The 20,985-nt window shown below is 42.5% G+C and overlaps 1 long non-coding RNA gene across 1 annotated transcript in view; it reads right to left on the reverse strand.

Moving 5' to 3' along the window:
* Nucleotides 1-113: 113 nt before the first annotated feature.
* Nucleotides 114-20,985, reverse strand: part of LOC102386421 — a 129,098-nt gene continuing 108,226 nt past the window's right edge. The window contains exons 3-4 of the long non-coding RNA XR_323938.1: nt 10,663-10,790; nt 114-219 (exon numbers count right to left, since the gene is read on the reverse strand). This is a non-coding gene — a long non-coding RNA (uncharacterized LOC102386421). The remainder of the gene's footprint in view (nt 220-10,662; nt 10,791-20,985) is intronic.

Consider the following 20,985-nt stretch of genomic DNA (forward strand, 5'->3'; position numbering starts at 1 on the left):
ACTTGGCTTACACATGAAACCACCCTTTCTTACCTTATACACGTGTTGGACCTCTAATCAGGTCCCCGACAGTCTTGACTTTTGTACCTGCAGTATTGTTGTACATACCGGAAAGCTGGCAAATCAGAATTTGTGCTCAGTGTAGTTTTCATTTTAGTATTTCTTGTTCATTTAACTCTTTGGGTTTTTTCCTTTGGTTACAAAATCTCCTATAGGATTCTATAAGGGCAATAGCAATTCAAGGTAGGTATCAGTTTACATTCAGGAAGAAGCTGTTTTTCCTAAAATTCTATCTGAAAAACCAGAGGCTGACTTTACAGAGCTCATTTATAATTTTAACAATATGGTACATCTCAGTTTAACTCTAATTATTTTTGTTATTGCTTCCATAAGAGTTAGTTTTGCTTTTTGATAGATTAAAATAAATTAGAACTGTTAAAATAATTGCACACATTACCTTCCTATCTAGATCTAGAATTACTTTTCAGCAGTTGCTCTTTATTTAGCAGCATCAAAGACCGTGAGAGAAGACAGATTCTTTGTTACTCTGAACTACTACTGATCATGCATTTGACACTTCAGTCTATGCATGGAGAAGCATTTGGGGATATTTGCATACTAAATAAGGGGAAGAAGGCTGTTTTCATGGGTAAGAAATCACATCAGAGATCTCACCTAATGAAGCCTAAGATGGAAGCCAAGTTTTCTTGAAAAATTGCCTATTAGGAACTGTGCCTCCATTCCTAATCTGTAAATTTAATATAATACCACCTCCCTTCTGTCCTGTGCATTCAGATTTTAAATTCTTTGGACAGGGACAACATATAATGTACAATGCCTAAAACAGTGGGCCCTCATCTTGACTGAGGTCTCTAGACATTACTGCAGCACAAAATTTAATAAGGATAAGGGAGATCAAATACTTCTCAGAACATGAAGAAAGGTTGACTTTGGCTAGTTATCAACATCTTCCCACCACGTTGATTGTCTCACAGTGGACACACTCAGCAGTTGCTCTTTCTTTCTGAGTCTTTCCTCTAATCCCCCCTCATTTCTCCCATTTCATTTTCAGTCAGTTCAAGATCCTAACGTCCTTGCCAACTTATTTTTAATGGGATTGTTAGTATCCAGGAAGCCTTGTCACAATCATTATGCAGCTTCTTTGAGGGCCCCTGTGGTTGCTGCCACTTGTTTTTCACTTTTTTCCCCCTGTTACCAGAGAAAATATTTTTCTAACTGGCAAAACATCAAATTAACAACATGTTGGGTTGACCCTCTCCTCTATATTTGTCTGAACATGTAGCTGTTCCCTCTGGCTAATGGTCCCATTACTGACATGGTTGCTTCATCTTTGGCAGCTCAGATTTATACATTAGCTAAGCAAGGGGGTGTTTGTCAACCCTGTCTTGAGAAACAAAATCAGCTCTGTCAGCTACAGGATAAACATTAACCTGTTGCTTTGTTTCCTGATTAGGAGAGAGGGCCATTTTAAATCAGGTGATTAGCTCTTATCTAAGAGGAAGATTTTCCACCACCTACCATCCAAATTCAAATCTGTTCACTAGTTTGAGCTGTACTTAATGGGGTGCATGGATGTGTGTCTCTATGTTATTAAATCTCAAGGATCTTTGTCGCTGCTACAGATATTGCTAGCTTTCCAGCATCTTCCACTTTCTGAAAAGTTCTGCTTTTCTCATCAGGTTTCTAATCCTTTCTTTCTAGGTATACCATGAAACAAGCATCTTATCCTACCTAGCCCGTAGGACCCCAATTTTCAGAAAGGCCCAGAACTATAATAGGGGCCAAATTTTCAACAGAATTCAGATCCCATGTAGGCCTCTAGGCAAGTGGCCTGATTTTCAAAAGTTAGGCCACGGTTTTAGAAGTGTTCAGCATCCAGATAACCCCAATGCACCCAATGGAAGCAGGTAGATGAGTTCTTATGGAAATCTGTCCCAATTCTGGATGCCCAGATTTCCTGTTATCTCTGGATTTTATACCTGTATGATTCTAGTTCTAAATTCCATGCCCTTCCAGTCTAGCACAGACTCAGAGAAATTATGCCCAATGCGGTATGAATGAAATCTACTCCAATGACACGCTTCAAGATAAATTTATAGTTAATGATTGTCCAGCTGACTGCACAGAATAACATTCAGCACAAACTTTGTCCTATTTTTTTGTTGGTAAGTCTTTTGTGAACCAATTCTAATTGCTATGAATGTATTTATCGTTCACAAGTATTTGCCAATTAGTTTCTAGGAATAATTTTCTATCTGTCAATTGCAAGGCATTGGTAGCTATGGTTCTTTGTTGTTCATGTTGTAGGGCTGTCACCTTGGCTGTATGTTATTTTTTTCTGCTTTTTATTTGGACAACTAACTTTTTAAATAGCAGGAAAATGAACACTAATATTAACAGTGCAAAAATAAAGAATTCTAGTGTTATCAAATAAACAAACCATTGATATCAAAACTCAGAACATTCAGGATTACTGTTTTCACTGTACGCAGCGGTTGTTAAATACTAACAAATAATGAATACATTCTATAACAATGAATTAAATGTTACTTGTAGATAACTTTAAAATCATTGCTTGGCTACTCCTGTTTAAAGATTATTTTGATTTGTCAGCATGCATCCATTTTACCTTATATTTGCAAACACTAGACACTGCACAATACTAGAATGTCATGTTCTTTGAAGTGTCACAGCTCCTGCTTTGAATGATAGAAAACCTTATAAAGAAAACAAAGCTCGACAATAGTTGTAAGTATATGACTTACACTTGGTGGGTTGACTCATGCAGTATGCCCCAGGAGGGGACCTTCTACTGTCTGGGAACACTCTTCTGCCATGACTTGATGGAAAATTTTGGTAGAATTCTGTCCCATTGGAAGCAGAAGGTTCCTTTGTCAGGGCATCTCTTTCTCATACAAATAGTCCTGTATGGCCTCTGATAAGAATTTAGACCTATAACCTGGGCTCCTCCATCCCCTATACCCCCACCACAGGCCTCTGTACTGACACAGTTATTGGCTGCTGGTGTTATGGTTTCACAGCTAGAGAGCTAGTCTCAGTACCTTCCTGTTCGACTACCAGGGATTCCTAGAAGTACAACAATAAAGAAATCTGGGCAGGTGACCTGCCCCTCACTATCTGAAATCATCCCTCTCTGGTGGAAGATCTCCCCCTCTACTGCTTCTGGCATCCCTTTTGGGATGCTCCCAACCTATCAGCATTGGCCTCTGCTCCTTTGCTGTGACTTACTTCTCCTGTGTTAACAAGAACCACCAGAGGTAAACTAGGCTCAAGTGTTCCCCTTTTCCAAGATCTGCCCCACTTAAACTGACTTTCCCCTTTCTTTCTGTTCCTAGATATGGCCTCTTTCTCTAGAGGCTCCTGTTTCCCTGGGGGATCCTTTAAGGTGCCAGATCAGGGCTGTGCCAGCTGCCACAACCCTTGGAGCTTCTCCACTGCCCTTCCCCTAACCTGGGGGCAACAGGTAAGAAACAATTTCTTACCCTGGAGTGCCTCCACTGGATGGTGGGGCTAGCTTGCTCACTGCCCCACTCACACCGTCACCGCCATTCATCCCAGTACCCAAGAGGCGGCTTAGCTTTCAGGGGCTGAGAGAAAGAGGCAAGCAGGGAACTCCCCCTCTGAGATCCCCCCATTCTTCCACAAACATAGGCTAATGATACTTAACAGAAATAATCCTTGACTTGAACAAGGCTTCTGGAATCATGTTGCAGAAGAATATTGTTGTTATTAAATTATTATAATCACTAAATATTGTTAAACCATGTTGAGAGAGCATTTCCAAATAGAAGTCCGTAACATTTATACCCATTCTCGTCATTAAATCACAGCACTTAGTAATAATTTATTAGGAATTAATGATTTACTGCAAGGTAACCATTTATAACAGTGGTCCTCAATCTCTGGCCCTGTGGGCCAGATGAGTGGCACAAGGCAAGTCCACAGGCCAGATCCAGCCTTGGTTTGGGGTGCTGGGCCAGTCCACAAACTGGGTCAGGGCATGGGACTGGTCCACACATGAGATCTGGCTGTGGTCAGACCCCATAAGCCAGGGTCTCTACAGGTACAAGAATTTGGTTGCAGAGGAGCAATGACAGCGTTAATTGCTGAGACTCTGGAAGCACAGGATAGATAATATCTTATTGGTCAATACTAGTACCTGGATATTAAGGTTGTACAAAGGTTCGAGTGGCGATTCAGTTTGGAGGAGATTTGGCCCAATTGGGTGGCCAAATCTCCAAACCTAAATCTAAATCAGGGAACCAATTAAAAGGTCTGAATCAATTCAAAGCTCTCCAAATCTTCAGAAAAGATTTGGAGAGCTTTGATGATTCAGCCAGTCCCTAGTGGCTGCAGCAGGGAGCTGCAGCTGGATTCAGAGCTGGTAAGTATTAGGGGCAGGGAAGCGGGGGCTAGGGGAGGGGGAAAGGAACCATGTGGGACCCCTGCAAGCCCCTATCCCCTGCCTGCTCCCCAGCCTTCCCGTGGCTGCCCCACCTGCCCCAGCTCCCAGTGCTTTAAAAAAAAGTCCCCACACACCGGGTGCCAGACAGGGTGGTGATCCCCACTGGTACCACTGCTCCATGCTGCATGGGGGGTACATGAGCCGCCCGACCCCCCGCCATGTCTGCCCCACCTGGGCCAGCTCCAGTCCTTTAAGGAAAAAAAAAACAAAAACTGAGAAATGCCCCAGGACTCACCGGTCCTACAGTTTCATGGCTTTGGGGGGCTCATGGAAGAGCCCCCCCATTTGGGGCAGGGCAGCAGGAGTTGCCCCCTGCCAGCAGGAACAGTGAGTGCAGAGGTTCTCTCTCTTTTTTTCTTAAAGGGCTGGAACCACGGTGAGCGGAGCAGCCATGGGGAGGCTGGGGGAGCAGAGCTCATGCAAAGCCCCCCATACAGCATGGGGCAGTGGGGGGCAGCAGGGATCACCCCCCTGCCCCGCACAACAGCACCCACTGAGTCAGGGCTTTTTTTTTTCAAAGTGCCGGGAGCTGGGGCTGGTGGGGCAGTCGTTGCTGGACTGGGGGAGGATGGGCCTGGCTGATTTGGAGATTCAGCAATTCGGCAGCCACTGAATCTCTGAATCAATTCAGGCCAGTGATTCGAATCACTGTCCCCCGAATCGACCGAATCCGAATCTGAAGCAAATACTAGCTGCTTCACACAGGGCTGCTGGCTATCACGGGAAATAACCTTCTTATCACACAAAGTCCTGTGCTGGAGCTCACTCGGTTGTTCTGTAGAGATGGGGCAAACTCAGTACAGTCACACAAGCCCTACAAGAGGACAGAACAGGATGCTCCACTCTGTGAGGACAGCATCTGCACCATATGGTCACTTCAGCACTAGGAACTGAGAAGCCTGAACAGCCTCAGTGGGCATATCTACACATGTGCTTTGATGGACAGTAGCTTATTTTACTGGGCATTAGAGTGTCAGGCAAAAACCATGCTAATACACCAATGTATTATTATTAGTGCATTAAAATTAGGCTACTGTGCAGTAAAATTAGGCTACTGTGCATTAAGTATCATTTAAAAAGCATGCACTTTTGCTAGTGTGCATTAGAGCAGCCTAATGCGCATTTATTTAGTACCTCACATTAGAGGTACTAAATTGAATGCGCAGTAGCAAAAGGACATTAATGAATGTATAGATGTACTCAGTTAGAATTAGTGACTGTGCTCCTTACACATTCCTTCACTTCCTATTGGCCACAGCTGGTGTAGAGGCCCATGTTAAGAGAGGCACATTGTACTCTTTCAGCTGCTAACAGAGCCTGAGTTAGATCCCCAGAACCTTCACCTCGCTGCTCTCTTCAGAGGCTGAATGAGAATTTCCTTGCCTGATCTGGCAATCACAGTACAAACCTCAGTGTCTACATCCTCACAAAGGTCTCAACACAAAATATACACCTGGATTAAATATCATTGCAGATTAAATGAAATTTGACTCCTTTGTACTGCTGGAGTAATCTGGAAGCAGGTCCTTCAACAATTTATAACAGATACAATAACCTGTTTATTTAAATTATAACCCCACCATCACCCAAATTATGACCTAGGGGTGAGATTTATATCCAGACAACTTCGCGATAGAAAGTCTGTTCTGTTGAACAGGGTATAATCAGATGGCTAGCGTGAGTATTAGGAAAGCAAATAGAGGGATTATTTTCCACAGAAGACCTATCCATAATAATACTGCTATGTGATGATCACTAAAAATGACTCTGGGGTAACAATTAGCAATGTGTAAGGGGATGGGCAAAAACCCAAAAGATATATAAGTTAGTCAACTTGCAGTGTAATAAAATGAACCAGGACATGAAGAGATACATTTTTCTGTAGTACTTTTAATTTTCTTTTCTTAAATTGTCTGATTATTTTGCAACCAACACAGTTACATGTTTCTCCATGAATGATTCATGGCAGCTTTTTGCTAGGCTGCCTGAAACAAATGAGAAGGGGCCTGGCTACCAAGAGGAGTAACCTCTTCCAAAGCTCTGGGACAGTCAGCTCGGCAGAGAAGAAACAATGCCAGAGGCATTTGAACAGAGCAGGGGGAACACCTGCGTTCTCCAGGTAACAGGACATATTAACTCCTAGTCACTCCAATTACAACAGTGGAATTCAGCCTGAGGCATTCAGATTTAATCTCAAATTTACATGATTAAGCCCTAAACAAGGACAGCCATGTTATCCCCACATACAAGCTTGAAATCTGAATTCCAAGTCTAGTCTAGTCTAGATCACAACCTTTAGCTAACAAGTTGGTAATAGGGCAATCATTTCAAATCCAGATCTTTGCCAAAATGCATTAGATTTGATTCAGCCTTTTCTTATAGTGTATGACTGACTTTTTAAAAATAGAAGAAGCAGGGGAAACACTGAAATTGAGGGGCTGGTGGTTGGGAGGGGAAGGGGGAGCTCTACAAGGAGCCCAGGACAAGGCCTGGGGGTAGAAGCAAGAGATACAAATGAGGAAAGGAGCATGTTAGGGTAAAGAGGGACTGGAACTAGCTGGGCAAAGAACCTACAGAACCAGAAAAAGGTTGAAAAGAGATTGGATGAGAAGTCTGGTTTGTATGGAGGCTAGAATAAGAATCTAGTAGGACAGGGGAAAAAGAAATAGAGAAGACAATTGAATGAGGAGCCAGGAATTGGGCCCGACTCAAGAAGAGAACTTGGGTTGTATAGGAGGGAAGGGGACACTGAAATCAGATCATGAGACTGCAGGGAGAGAATTGGGCAAAGACCAACAAAGATTGGACTAGCTGGGCAAAGACCAGGACAAGAAACCTAGATTAGGGAAACTGGGATTTAGCCACACGCTCAGGCAAGAGAGAAGGACACGTTGAAGAAAAAAAAAAAAAAGACACAGGACACAGGAGGGCAGGAAACAGGCACAAATGTGTGCCACTACAGGGTTTTTGAACCCGAAACCTTGCTTAAAAATTGTTCTCCGCCTATTTAGTTGGTCTAATAAAAGATATCAGATTCACCCGAAGAACCTTGTCTGCCATTACAATGCATTTTCTAATCAATTCCTAATTTAGAAATCTATAGCACTTAAGTCAAAAGAATGTATTAATGCAGTAAGAGTGAAAATACTTCTAATTTAGGAAAAGCCAAGTTACTTGTGCAACTGTAACTCCGGCATCTTGTGCATATGCATTATGATTCAATCTTTAATAATACTCTGGAAAATCAGATTCTATCCCTGCCTATTTCACAGTCCCTGTGTGAATTTAAACAGGTCATGTAAACTGTTCAGAAGCCAACAGCTTGTTGCGTGTTCCTCAATTGCCTCACTCTTGGACCCTGGTGCCTTGTTTATAGAAGTACTAAGTGCTCACAAAAGTACTGGCAACTGAACTCAATGGGAGCTGTGCTCAAAGCATAGAAGGTACTGAGTAATATGAAGTACTCTGAAATATCAGGTTTTAAGCATCTTATATTGGGCACCCAAAAGGAGTTGTTACTTTTGACCTTCATATTTCTATTAATCTACTTCCAGTCTGTAAAATGCAGCTTATAATATCCCTTCACTCCTCAGTGTGTTGTAAACATAAATTAATATTGTGAGGCACTCAAACACAACCGTAGAAAGCGTTGTATAAAAATCCATGAGGAAATTAATACTTCTGTCTGCAGAGCAAGATTTGAAGGGAGCATGGTATAAGGCCTAGGGCCACATATTGAACAGTGAAAGTAAGACAAAATGTCAAACATTAATTGAACACTGCCCACCAGAGGCACTGAATGAGTCAGATGCCCTGTAAAAATATAGCATGTCGTCCTGTAATTAAAGGCTCTCCTACAAATGAGGGGAGATGGGAGTTCAAATTGCAGAACAATCCCAATTCTTTTATTTCTTCACTTTTCAGGGATCAGAGGTACAAACCTAATAATGGTCTTTTAGCATATACTCTGGGTGCAATTATTATGCACAGGGACTTGGGCTATAGAAGGAAGAGTGAAAATTTGGAAGAGCAGCAAAAAGAAGTTTTCACTAGGCTTGATTGTCACAACCTTCACCAGAGAAAAGTTACATTTTACATCTCTCTACGAAGCCTTCCATGTCACTGATTTCATCTAAAAGCTCAGATTAGGTAATGGAAGGGTAAAGTAAAGCTTTGATGTTTAGATTTTAGGTCTAGTTGCTACAACCACAGTAAATTGGTTCTTCAATTGAAAAAGGTGAAGACAGACAATGGATTCATCCCTGAATAAGATGCCTAAACTTGAAAGAAACTGATATAAATGTACTTTGGCTTGTCAAAGTAAGCCATATAAGGTAGATGGGCTATAGAAATGTGGGACTTGCCACACATCAGCAATCAGAGAAGCACTCTAATCAAGACTGCACTTTAAACTTTTATCTTGGAAGGCAACAAAAAGTGTGGCCTGTATCTGATTGGAGAGAACAGTCCTCGATTTCACAGTGTCCTAAAACTTCATTCAAGGTTCTTTTGGAAAGGATAAAGTAAAGTGGCATGCAGTAATTGCCTTGACATACTTCAGGGAAAAATCAATAATGAATATGAGTGAAGGGTCAAGGAAGAAATAGATCCACTTCTGGGCTAACCTAGGGGGCTTAAATCAAACTAACTAGAATTTGATAAACAGTCAAGTCTCTCTCCTCTCTGTTTTCAAATGAACTTTGTTAATTGTACTCCTCCTGAATGGGAAATGCTAATTATGTTCCCTTTACATCTCCAAGCATAATGTAGGCAGGCACTTTTCAAGCTTACCCATGCACTTAGTTCTCCAAAAGCACTGAAATCTTGACCTTTAATATTCCTACTGAATCTCCCCTGAGTGGTGATGAACAGTCACAGCCAGTTTTGTGCTGGATTCTTTATGTTCGCTACAGACTAGACTGAAACTAAAACCCCTTAATTCCCTCCAAACTCAAGTCGAGGGGGTTCTCCAAGGACGCTTGTTAAAATTCTCTCACCAAACTTACAGACAGGCTGGTGAAGTGTCTCCTCCCTTTTGGATACTGTTTGTTGCCGCCCAAGGTAATACAACCTTAGGGCAGAAATAGACTTTTGAAGATCAAAACATCTGAGCTTCAAGCAGAAAAGATGAAGTCAGAGGGTTTGAATTTAAAAAGGAAATTGCCAAGGAAAAGTCCCCTCAATTACCCTAGCAAGGGTTGAAGTTCTGGCCTCATCCAAGGCAAAGGGAGCCTTGTCACAGTGCCAGGATGGCCACCCAAAGGCTCCATTCCAGCTTCTACTCAAGTAAGCTAATACTGCATCATCATATACTTGTGTCTAAATATTTTTCAGCAAAAGCACACTTCAAAAGAAGCTTGTTTTTCCTACGGTGTCCCCTCTTTCCATGGTTATGAAGAAGAAGGAGGTATCTGTTGTTTTCTTTAAACAAACAAACAAAGAGCAAAAGAATAAAGTCAAGAAATTACATTTTTCCTTCACAATCTTTTAGGCTAAGGATGGAAATTGCACATAAACCGATATCATTGATCGGAAACTGGTTCAAAGCCGTAACTCGACAGAAGTTCAGTGCACATAAACTGTCTTCAAAATGGCTGAAACTGATTTAAGATAAACCTGGATGGATGTAGTATCAGACTTAACTGATTTAGGTTCAATTGGTTTACTGAACTTCTGTTCCAGATCCCCTCCAGATTCAAGTTAGCTCACACTGCCCTAGCATCCCAGGATGCTTTGTACCTCCCATGCAAACCCACCTTGCAGGGTGGGCAGGCTAGCCTTGGTCCAAGCTATCTGCTCCAGCAGAGCCGGGAGGCATGGTCTAGTGCCACCTGGCTTCTGGTCTGGGCCACTGCAGGCATGTGGCTACATTTCCAGAATCCAAAGTCAATGTCTGTTCACTTGTATAACAGGGAGCCGAGTTTCAGCCCCACTATGCTCACCTTCCCAGATAAGCCAGACCCAGACGTCCAGTGGCAAGAGTCTTTGCCACAGACATGGGCCCTTTAAAGCTGGCATTTCTCAATCCAGCAGCAGAGGGAAAGTGGAATTCCAGAAGACCCTGGGAGTTTGGGGCCGCTGGGAGGAGGAAAAGCTGTAAGGTACTAGAGAGGGGTACTTTTCCCCCTGGAAAGGGGAAAAAACAGGTGACTTACCTGGCACCAGCACAGAGGTTCTGGCAGGCCATCTGAGAGGGAGAAAAAAATATTTGCAGCTGCTGGGAGAAGGATGTTTCATTCGTTGCTGCTGCTGCCAACTGCTATGATCTGGTAGGACTGCTGCTCTGCAAAGAAAGAAAGTCAGAAACAGAGAGAGTATAAGTGAGAGCCATAAGAGGCCAATAATTAGCCCAACAGAGGGCAGTTAGAGTCCTGTGAACATAAAGTCAAGGAGACAGGAGAACATGACCTCAGTCCTAACTGGGTCAGAGACTGAAATCAGTAGAGCTGCCATGGCAAGGCTAGAAGGTGTTACTAAGAGCAAAGCCCTTGGAGTGAAGGACTTGGGAGCAGGGGGCACCAGCCCTACAGGTGGACTGATTGATTTAGGAGTGGACTGTTTGGAGTGAAGGCAGGGAGTCTGAATACCTCGGGGAAACAGATGATCACCCTGGGGAGAAGTTAATGAAGATAAAGTGAAGAAGCCAAAGTGGCTATATGTTTAAGTTAACTACCGGGTGACTACTTGAGAGATAAGAGAGCCCGGCATTAACTGACAGTTTATGGGAATGATGACTTGGCATGCTCAGGACTGTTTCCTTTAGTCTATGATTTGCGTTGACCTTATGTTTATGATTTGGATGAATCAAACCTGAATAGAAACAGTCCCAGGTCAGGATCTAAAGAGTAGACATGGAGAGGTGAGTGGATCTAACCCCTCACCATTGAACTGTGATTACTGAAAGTGTCATCTGGGTGAGTGATGGACCAGGGTGCAGGGGAGGAGGAACCCTGAACAAGATACACCAGAAGGCAGGTGAGAAGTCAGTGAATAGTACAGCATAAACCCTGAGAAGAGAATACCTAAGAGGAATTTTTCCCAGGGTGCACTTTCCCTTAATCTCCAATAATCCCATCAAGGTATGGCAGGAAAGAAATCAAATGACAAGGGAGTGTTGATCCTAAGTGGGAAATTACCCACAGGCCAAATAGCACCCTGTCACAACTTGCTTACTGGTTCAATCTACGCAGTTGAGACTAACCTGCAAAGATTGAATCGATTCAGCCTTGGGCTTTTTGACCGTCTGTACTTAGCCTTACTGAGCAAACTCCTGCACTCCTGGTCCATGAACATTATTACAGACAAAAAGTTTGGGGGAACCCTCATTAAGTACTGGAAGAACCTCACTGACTATAAGTAAAAAGTGAAATCGGATTTCCCAAGCTTCAAGGCTCATGCATCCCTTCTTTTTCAAAATACAGAGCCAGTATACACTTTGCAGCTCGGGCATAGACAGCATTTGTTCCTCTATTCTTCCAAAATGATTACTATATAGTCATCACATGTAAGTGTTTATTGAATTTGTGACTTTTATGCAGAGAGATTCAGGACCTTAAATAAGAACAAAGGCGGCAAAAATGAAGGGTAGAAGAGAAGAAAGTCAAATTGTTCAAAGAATGCAAGCAGTAAATCATTATTGTAATTCATGGTCTTTATAAAACACTGTAATCTTGCTGTGCTTTTTTGTACCCTATTAGCACCATCTAAGGGAAGAAAATGGGAATCTTTTAAAGGCTGTAAACAATAGTGAAATATTTTCACTGAATTTTAGATGAACCACAAATTCAACTCCAATAGAGCACCGAGAAAGATCAGTATATTCTTAGCTCTACCTAACCTCATGCATAGAAAAAGGCAGTGAGATTACACATAGTAGTAAAATATTTCAGGGAATTATAATGCAACTTCCTAGACTTGTACACATAAATTAAATTGTCACACACAAAGAAAATAAACCAAATTGAGAGAGAGAAAGGTAACCGAGAGCAAGCCCAGGATTTACGTAAAGGAAAATGAAATTAATCAAGAATTAATTCAGAATAGCAGAAGATTAATTTTAGTTTATTTGCATCGTGCTCACTTTTTAATGTTTAAATATTTAGTGGGTTTTCTCATTAAGTCTAAGAAATGAAAGGACTGCGCTCACTCACTGATTTTAGTTTCAAGTAGATATGATACAGGATGTGGTAGTTTAATAATAGTCCAAAATTATTGGTTTTGCTTTGTAATTTTGCATAAGAGAATGTACAGACCATCCTTTTCTTAATGGTTTCTTAATGGCGTTAACCAATCCTGAGTGTCTAAAAGGAAGAGGCTGGAACCATCACAATAACAAAATAACTGGAACGCTGACACAAAGTCACACAAAGATGGTAGAGGTACATGAAGCATCAACTGATCACTGACAAGCAGAGGACCTTCACCTACTGTTCTGAAAGTCAATGGCTTGACTCAAGATTCCATACAGAAGAGGCCAGAAGAAAAGATTTTCACCATATGGATCCCTAGTGGGATAATCACGCTGAATAATGACCTCAGACTGTGGAATGCTAGGCCGCGTATAGACAAAATGAGGGGCATGTGTACATGACACTTGAAAGAGGGTTACATGCTTTTGCACCGCTTTAATGGTGTTGGTGTTTGTACACGTGAGCGGCATATTGTGCAGTAATTCCAGCTGCTGTAGCAAATTTAGCAGTGTGATATGCCTTAAATGACTTGAGGCACAGCAAACTAAAACTCCTCCAAGGAGTTTCTACAGCCGTGGAGCGAAGCACTGGGCTCTATGCAGCTCAGGGGCTCTGCAGGAAGCCCATGCAGGCAGCCTGGCAGCAGCCCAGGAAGACAGGCTCCACCCAAAAAAAGCAGCGAGCCTGATCTTTTTTCTTTCCCTGGAGCCTGCCTGCCTGAGCTGCACAGGGACCTGGTGCTTCCCTTAGCGGCAGTGGTGCCTCCCAGGGCTCCTCCGAGCTGGGTGGCTGCAAGTGGGGGCCGCTGCTACTGAGGAGGGAAGCACCAGCCCCCTCCTCTCTGCCCCCCAACCAGGAACTGCTCCACCTGCCAGCAGCTCACCCTCCCCTCCCCGCCACTGGAAAGGCAGGTAAGTTTGGGCGTGTGCATGACACAGGGGTTTAAAGGGCCCTATATTGAAGCGGTATTTTTTAAAACTCCCTGCTTCAATTTAGGGCCCCCATTTTGTCTACACACACCTCTATACACTTAAAAAAAAGTGGAAGTCTCACCCAAAAAATCATAAAATATTATGATTCAGAGTCTTAGTCAGGCTAATAATGTTGTAGTGCAACCTGACATTACCCATTAAATTATTATTGATTTCATTTCAAAGAAAGAAATGCTGCTCAGTCAATTATTCACTTTAGGACCATTTTCACAATTACCAGGTAGTTCCATTTTGTTTGTTTCTTCATACACTTTGCACTATACTGTCTCTTTCCTTTGCTGCTTATATTCCTGTTTATGTGCTCTAATACCCTTTTTTATTTCTTTAATTTTATAATTTATCAAGCAATTATAATTGATAATAAAAATCTCCCATGAAAAATAACTTTAACAATGGATATAAAAGTAATTTATTAAACAGTACAAGCATCTGCAAAAGGAAAAGGTGCCAAGCACATTGAGGGCAACTGATATAAAGGTGCAGTGAAGTGTTTGTGTGTGTGTATATATTATAGCACCATCATGAGGAACAAGCTATTAATAATGGTTCCTCATTCTAAGTGGGAAAGGTATAATCAGAGCAAATAGCTAGAAGCTGAAGTTAGACAAATTCAGGCTAGAAATAAGGTATGCATTTGTAACAGGGTGGGTAATTAACAACTGGAATTTGTACCAATAAGTTGGGGTAGATTTTCCATTATGGCAAATTTTAAAGCAAAACTAGATATTTTTATTAAAGCTAAGTTTTTCATCCTTTTGAATCCCATGGTCCATTTCCTCACAGTTTCCTCACACTGCCCACAGCCCAACTCTTTCCTCTAGTCCCTTAAACATCCTAGAGCCCACCCCCACTTGCTGTCCTGCAGCCAAATTTCTCCTAGGCCTACGCACAGCCCCTCAGCTGAACTCTCTTGTGTTATCCTTGGTAGACATGTGGCAGTCACCCATGCTAATAAACACTGCAACCCAGAAGACCTAGATGTGCAGCTGAGGTGCTGAACTCACGGCAGCTCTGTGGCTTCCAGTTCAGGACACAGTGCACATGGGGCAGAGCAGCAACTCAAGAGACACATCCTGATGAAACAGGAACATTAAACTTCCATCACGTCCATCGCATGACCCAACTTGAGGAACCCTCCATGGCTGACAAATGCTATTTTAAGAGACATTCTCTGATTAAAATAAGAATTAATTCAGGCAAATATTACAACCCCAATGGTCCCTCCTGACCATATAATACATAAAAGGACATGATAGGGACTTCAAGATTTAAATTCCAAGGATCCTTCTTATAGCTCTGCCAAGTAAGTCTAGTCCCTCTTATCTAATGCTGATTAACTAATTGGCCAAATTCCCTTTCTTTCTCTATTTGCTAACAATCCACAACCAGAAAGCAATTTTCAAAAACTGATCACCTATTTCATGATTTACTAAATAGGTTCCATGGCTCTGTGACATGTTTATGCACCATTCACGCTGAATATCCAATATCGAAGTTGATTTGAGACATAGCTTAACTGCTGCTTTTCCATTTCCTGAATCAGTGTAAGTAGATTTTCGGTGTAAATACCCACAATGAAAAAGGTGAAGTTTGTTTTCTCTAACAGTTCTGCAACATTTAAGAACTATTTCAGCAAATGCTCCAACCCATAAACTTAGCCCATAAAATATTAAAAACAACAAATAAAAGAGCACATATGTTAATTCAGTTGGAATTAATTTGTTTTGTAGTGTACTTTTACTAATAGGTTAGATAACAGATTTGCATGGGATGGCTTGGATAGGAAAGATCCTCTCTCAGGCAGGGAACTGGACAAAATGGCCTCTGGAGATCCCTTCTAGCCCTACATTTTTATGATTTCTATGATTAATTTAGAAAGAAACTAGTAACTTTGGATGTGTTTTGTTAGTATTTGTTCAGCACAAAACTGCTGGTCAATTGAAATAATTTTGAGATTTGAAATACATTTTGAGCCCCTAAACAGTAAAAGAAAAAAGTCTAGAAGCTTTCACAACTAGGCAAATGGAAGCGTTTTACCATGTTATTCATATGTTCTATTCAACCAGCCTGCAACTTCAAATAGAGTAATCACCTTCATTCTTTGCTCAAGGACATTAAAGATAAGTACAAATGTTCAAAAACCCTGTGGCAAAACCACTCTATTGCACCTTAAAGCACTATAAGTTAGAGTGGGAGTGAACCAAACACATTTTCCATTCGGTGCAGGGGACCCTGCTTGCACTGGCTGAGGCCGTTGGGTAGGGGGTGCTCTCACACACCTCTCAGCATGCCCCACAGGCTCCCCAGGCTGCCACAGACTCCTGAACGGAGTCAAACAGGCAAGCCACCCCTACTTGGCTTCTGGGCATGGGCCACCACATCCCCAACCTACTGCTGCATCACCAGAGACCCTCGCCATGCCCAATCCTAGGCTTCAGGATGACCCCCAGGGCAAGTGTGAATGCCTGCAGGGGTGTAGCCTCTGGCTTCTTTACTTTTCATTCCATCCAGGAAGAGCACACACCAACTCCCAACACTTCCTGAGCCTGACGAAGGGTTTTTGAACTCAAAAGCTTGCTTAATAACTATTCTCCAACTATTTGGGTTGGTCTAATAAAAGATATCAAATTCACCTAAGGAACCCTGTCCTGCTATCATGACTAGCATTTGCCTTTGTATTCTGGCCTGCCCACCCCCCACCATGGTGTCCCACTGCCCACACCCAAGCAGGGATCCCAGGAACTGTGACAAGCCCTGCTGATCACCCTGTGCGACTCTCACTTGAAGCTGTGGGACATTCACTCACCTCGACTTGATGCTGCAGCAGCTAACTATGGCATGCATCCTCATGCCCACAAGCCACTGGCTGGCCATCCCACACATGCCCACCCACTGCACCCCAAGCATACTAGACTAGGCCAATGACTTTCATGTGGCCAGTGAGGATGAAGCCACCCAGCACTCCATGAATACCAGGGTGCTCTGGCGCTACCTCTAAACCACCGAGTGCCAGTTCTGGGCCTGCACCACCAACTAGTGGGATCGGATCATCCTGGGTACCTGGGACAACAATCAGTGAGTCCAGAACTTCCTCTAGCTGAGGCTAGAGTGCCACCCTACAAGCGAGATGATCAGGGTGCTGCAAAGCGCCACGAGATGCCAGTGGAGTGTGAACTACCTTGACACATGATGTGATCTGGTACAGACATTCAATAAAGCGGTCTAACCTAAAGCACTTTAGCCGGGTACCTCATCTATCCATGGTTAACTTAGAGTAGGATCCACCATTTTTAAAGCACTCTATGTGCTGCAAACATCTGTTTGGTTATGGCTGTAGAGGGCTTTCTTCGCACTCACCACATGATAAGGGTAACATCTGTACTTAGCCTGGCTGTAGAGCTTTTTTTTCGTACACATGTGAAAGCAAACAGAAAAAACAAATGGCACATTCAAAAGAGTCAAAGCAAAACAGAAATGGGAAGTCTGAGCCAGTTCACTCAAGATCATCTGCTAGGACAGTTTCTGCCTGACCCTGCAGCAAAGAGAGCAGTAACAAAGTCAGTACAAAATGTTTGGCTTTTTTTTTTTTTTTAAGCTTGTGTCTTGCCAAAATGCCTCCAACCCATGTGAAGGAAGAAAATAGTGATGACAAGGGAAGAAAGTGTGGAAGTTTAGAGCTTTACTGCTAGCCTATGATCATTACCTGGTCATGAGCATAAGTTCACCCTAGGCCAGCAGTCCTTAATGACAAAGTTACTGGAACCAACTGCTTTGTGACACTGATACAAATGGAAAGCAATCTTAGCCCAGCTTCTAGCAAAGGCCTTTATCAGAACCAGAACTTCCATTGGCCACTTTGGCAGAAAGGCTGATGAATTAACTATCTTTTCACTCTCTGTGACAGTCAGATGTTGTCCTTCTCTGACAGCGTGGTCATCCCCACACACAGCTCCTCCTCCTTCGCTGCCCAGAGGGACACTTGCACTACTTAGGCTACGCTTGTTTTGATGCCTAAAGTGAAGACTCCTGTCCCTTGGCAGATAGCTGTATGCAAAACATACTTTTTTACAGTCTATTTTCTATAGGAATCCCTGCAGCAAATGTCAGACACCTGTAGTTATCGTGCTGAATCATACATTCTTTTCATCTTTCTTCTAAAGCAACGTCTTAACCAACTGCAAGCCTTCCAAGACCTTATTGTATCCTCCCTTCTTAGGGCTACTTTCAGGATGTGAAGAACTGGCTAGACAATGTTTACCACAACACTTACTATTAACAAAGTAAAGCACAGCTAAAGAGGCCAATGCATGCGCCTGCTGTCTTGCCCTGAAATAATTGGCTCATTAACTTTAACCATTACCAACTAAGTTACAATTATCAAAGACATATACAAGAATAGGGGTTGGGAGTAGCTTTGTTTCCTTACAATTACAGACAAGCCAATTATTCTTTTTGTATAATGTAACCGGTTTAACACACTTTGACAGTACTGAGAAGATAGAATTTGTTATACACAGAGGCAAACAGACCAGAGCAGTCAGAAAAAGCATTTAAAGGACCTACAAGCACAGTGGAACAAGGAAAAGCAATAAGCTAAGATTTAAATTTCATTGGTATCAATATAATAGAGGTCATTACTAGAGTTTGTACCTGTCCACACTGTTGTGTACTATATATGATGGATGATAGACTATAATCTAACCTAAAGTACACATTACACTTCCTTTGGGATGGAGCCTTTGCTTTCATATCCATCTTCAGATTACTTTGGAGACAGCTGCTGCTATAAAAATAATAAGCCATAATAAGAATAACGTGTCATGTTGGTGGTTATATCATAGCTTGATCCTGTACAATGAACTGCTTTGAAGGTGTTATTTGCAATGAAAAAAATTAACAAGTAGCTCCTCCAGCCTAGGCCACAATGAACTTTGGGAAATATTTTAAATGCATAGAAATTAACTGTGATCATCCCTCTTTAAGATTTGCATTCTGTTTGAAGGCAGAGTGCTCCGATTGCACAGTAACTTTGCTGCTTTAGGATACGTATAGACATTACATTCACATTGACCAACTAGGGTTAGGTTGATCTGAATGCTGATCTGTGCAGATATTTGGGGGGTTTAAATAAGGCCAAAAATGGCAGGCCTGATCCAAGTTAGTTCACCTGAGTAACACACATCCAGAGCACAGCACAGAGCTGCGAAAGCCCAGCCACTTACCCCAGCCTTGGGGCTGCACCCTTCCTATTCTCTACCACCCTAATCAGATCCATAGCACATAGAACAGGAAAAATTGTACTGGCAGGACATCTCTCTGAGTAACAATGCACAACAGGATTGGAAAACTGAAATATACACCAAAAAAAACAAACCCAATGAAAACATCTCAGGATACAGTTGCTCCACTTGCAAAGACCTCGTGCAAGGCTTTCCATTGTAGTGATTGCTAGAATTCCCCGAGTGATGGGCCCCCAGAATACCTCTAGGTTGTGTTTTTAAATCTGAAGTAATGAAAAACAAGAGGAGAAGGTATGGGATGTGCTAGGGATGGGTTACTGTACAGCTATTCCAGCCTATGACCCCAAATATTTTTCTCTCTCCTTTTATAGATTTTTAAATCAATGGATAGGTGCCCAGCCTATGCTCTATCTTCCCCCTAGGGGTGCCACTCTAGACTGTGGAAGGTCAGGTAGTCTCCCCAAACCAACTCAAGTCATATACTCAGATTTTATGCAAGTCCTGTAAGCTTCTCGCTTAGAGAGAATATATCCTATCTTTGAGAATATATAAGGGTTTTTAAAACAGTACTTGGAAGATATGGCTATACAATTTCAAATCCTATTATTTGTTGACAGGATTTATGAAAGTCCCTCCCACACATTGCTTTGAAAATGAGGCACCTTATTTCACCCCCCACTTCCTCAGGCATAAATGATATGGTCTTTGCTATGCATCTGCACATGCTGTTGTTGCCCTTAATTGCAACTCTATACTATTTAGACACATGGGGAGAAAATTCTGCCATTGCTTCACATTATTTTTAAGTCCCTCCCATTTGTTTCATTTTATACTCTACTTTCTCTACACCATTATATTCATGCTCCAAGCATGATTCATGAGAGCAGCTACATGCTGTGTTGCAAACAAGGTGTCACAGCTATAGAGCTAGGTCTTAGACCCCTTTAGTTCTTCTTGAGTGCACCCCCTCACGTAACACGCCTGGCTTCCTGCACCTCACAGAGGTAAAATGATTCAATACAACCAGTTTTAGACTAAATCTCAGCGCTGCAACTTAATCATGCTAATAAAAACAGTTGTACCTACTTTGGGCTCCTGCAAGGGCTTCTCTTCAGAATTTCATGGCAGGGCATATACATTTGCAGACACAAACACTGTCTTCAAAATACAGCATTGTTTATTGATTCTTGAAGGCAAAAAGCACACAGAGAAGAGAGAGAAGCAATAAAAGACCTCTCCCATGGAGACTATCCTTTCACCTTTCGTGGCTCCCCTCAGCCTTGCTAACTCCATCTCTGACAAGGAGATGCAAACTGGCCAGCTGCAGCGAGCTCCCTGTATCTACACATTTCAACCTGATTTCACTCACATGCACAGAGTCGTTTCTGGCCCTCTACTCAACCCCTAACTCATTTTCTAGGACATTTAAGGTTTGAGTTCCTATTTTATCCTAACTTCAGGGCTAGGAAGAAAAAAAGAACCATAGTAAACTATTCTAACCCAGATGGAGTCAGACAGGGGTAATTCTTCTCCTTGCCACTGTTTCGTTCCTAGGGATTTCTTCCTTTAGAGACAATTACCTTTGTTTTAACTTGTGGTATTTCCAGCCAGATAACTTGAGGGATGCACACCATTTAAACATTTGTCATATTATATGTTAAGAATCATGAACCAAAAAGATGACAAAGCCAGAAGGGAAATACAGAACACCCGAGCGAGGGACTAACGTAAGATGGATGGGGTGAGGAGGGGAATGCAACTAGGTTACAGAAAATACAATGTTAGCCAACTAAGCCAGGGGGAGGCAGGAGTGGGGGAAGAGGGGGGTTGTGATGCTGAGAGAGAAAGAAGACAGATGCACACAAACCCATACGATGGTCTGCAATGATGGAGGGAGTAGGTCGGAGAAAGTTTCTCAGTCTATATAGAGTCCCATTGCGGGGGTCCTCTTCAGGTGGAGTGGAGTGGTCTGTCATTGAAGGGTCCTTTTGGAGTCCATCAGGTGCAGAGGGGCATTCAGGCGGTCCCCTCTGCATCCAGTCCAGCGGCGGGGGGGC

This window comes from Alligator sinensis, unplaced genomic scaffold, assembly GCF_000455745.1.
Source record: "Alligator sinensis unplaced genomic scaffold, ASM45574v1 scaffold157_2, whole genome shotgun sequence".
NCBI classification, from domain to species: Eukaryota; Metazoa; Chordata; order Crocodylia; family Alligatoridae; genus Alligator; species Alligator sinensis.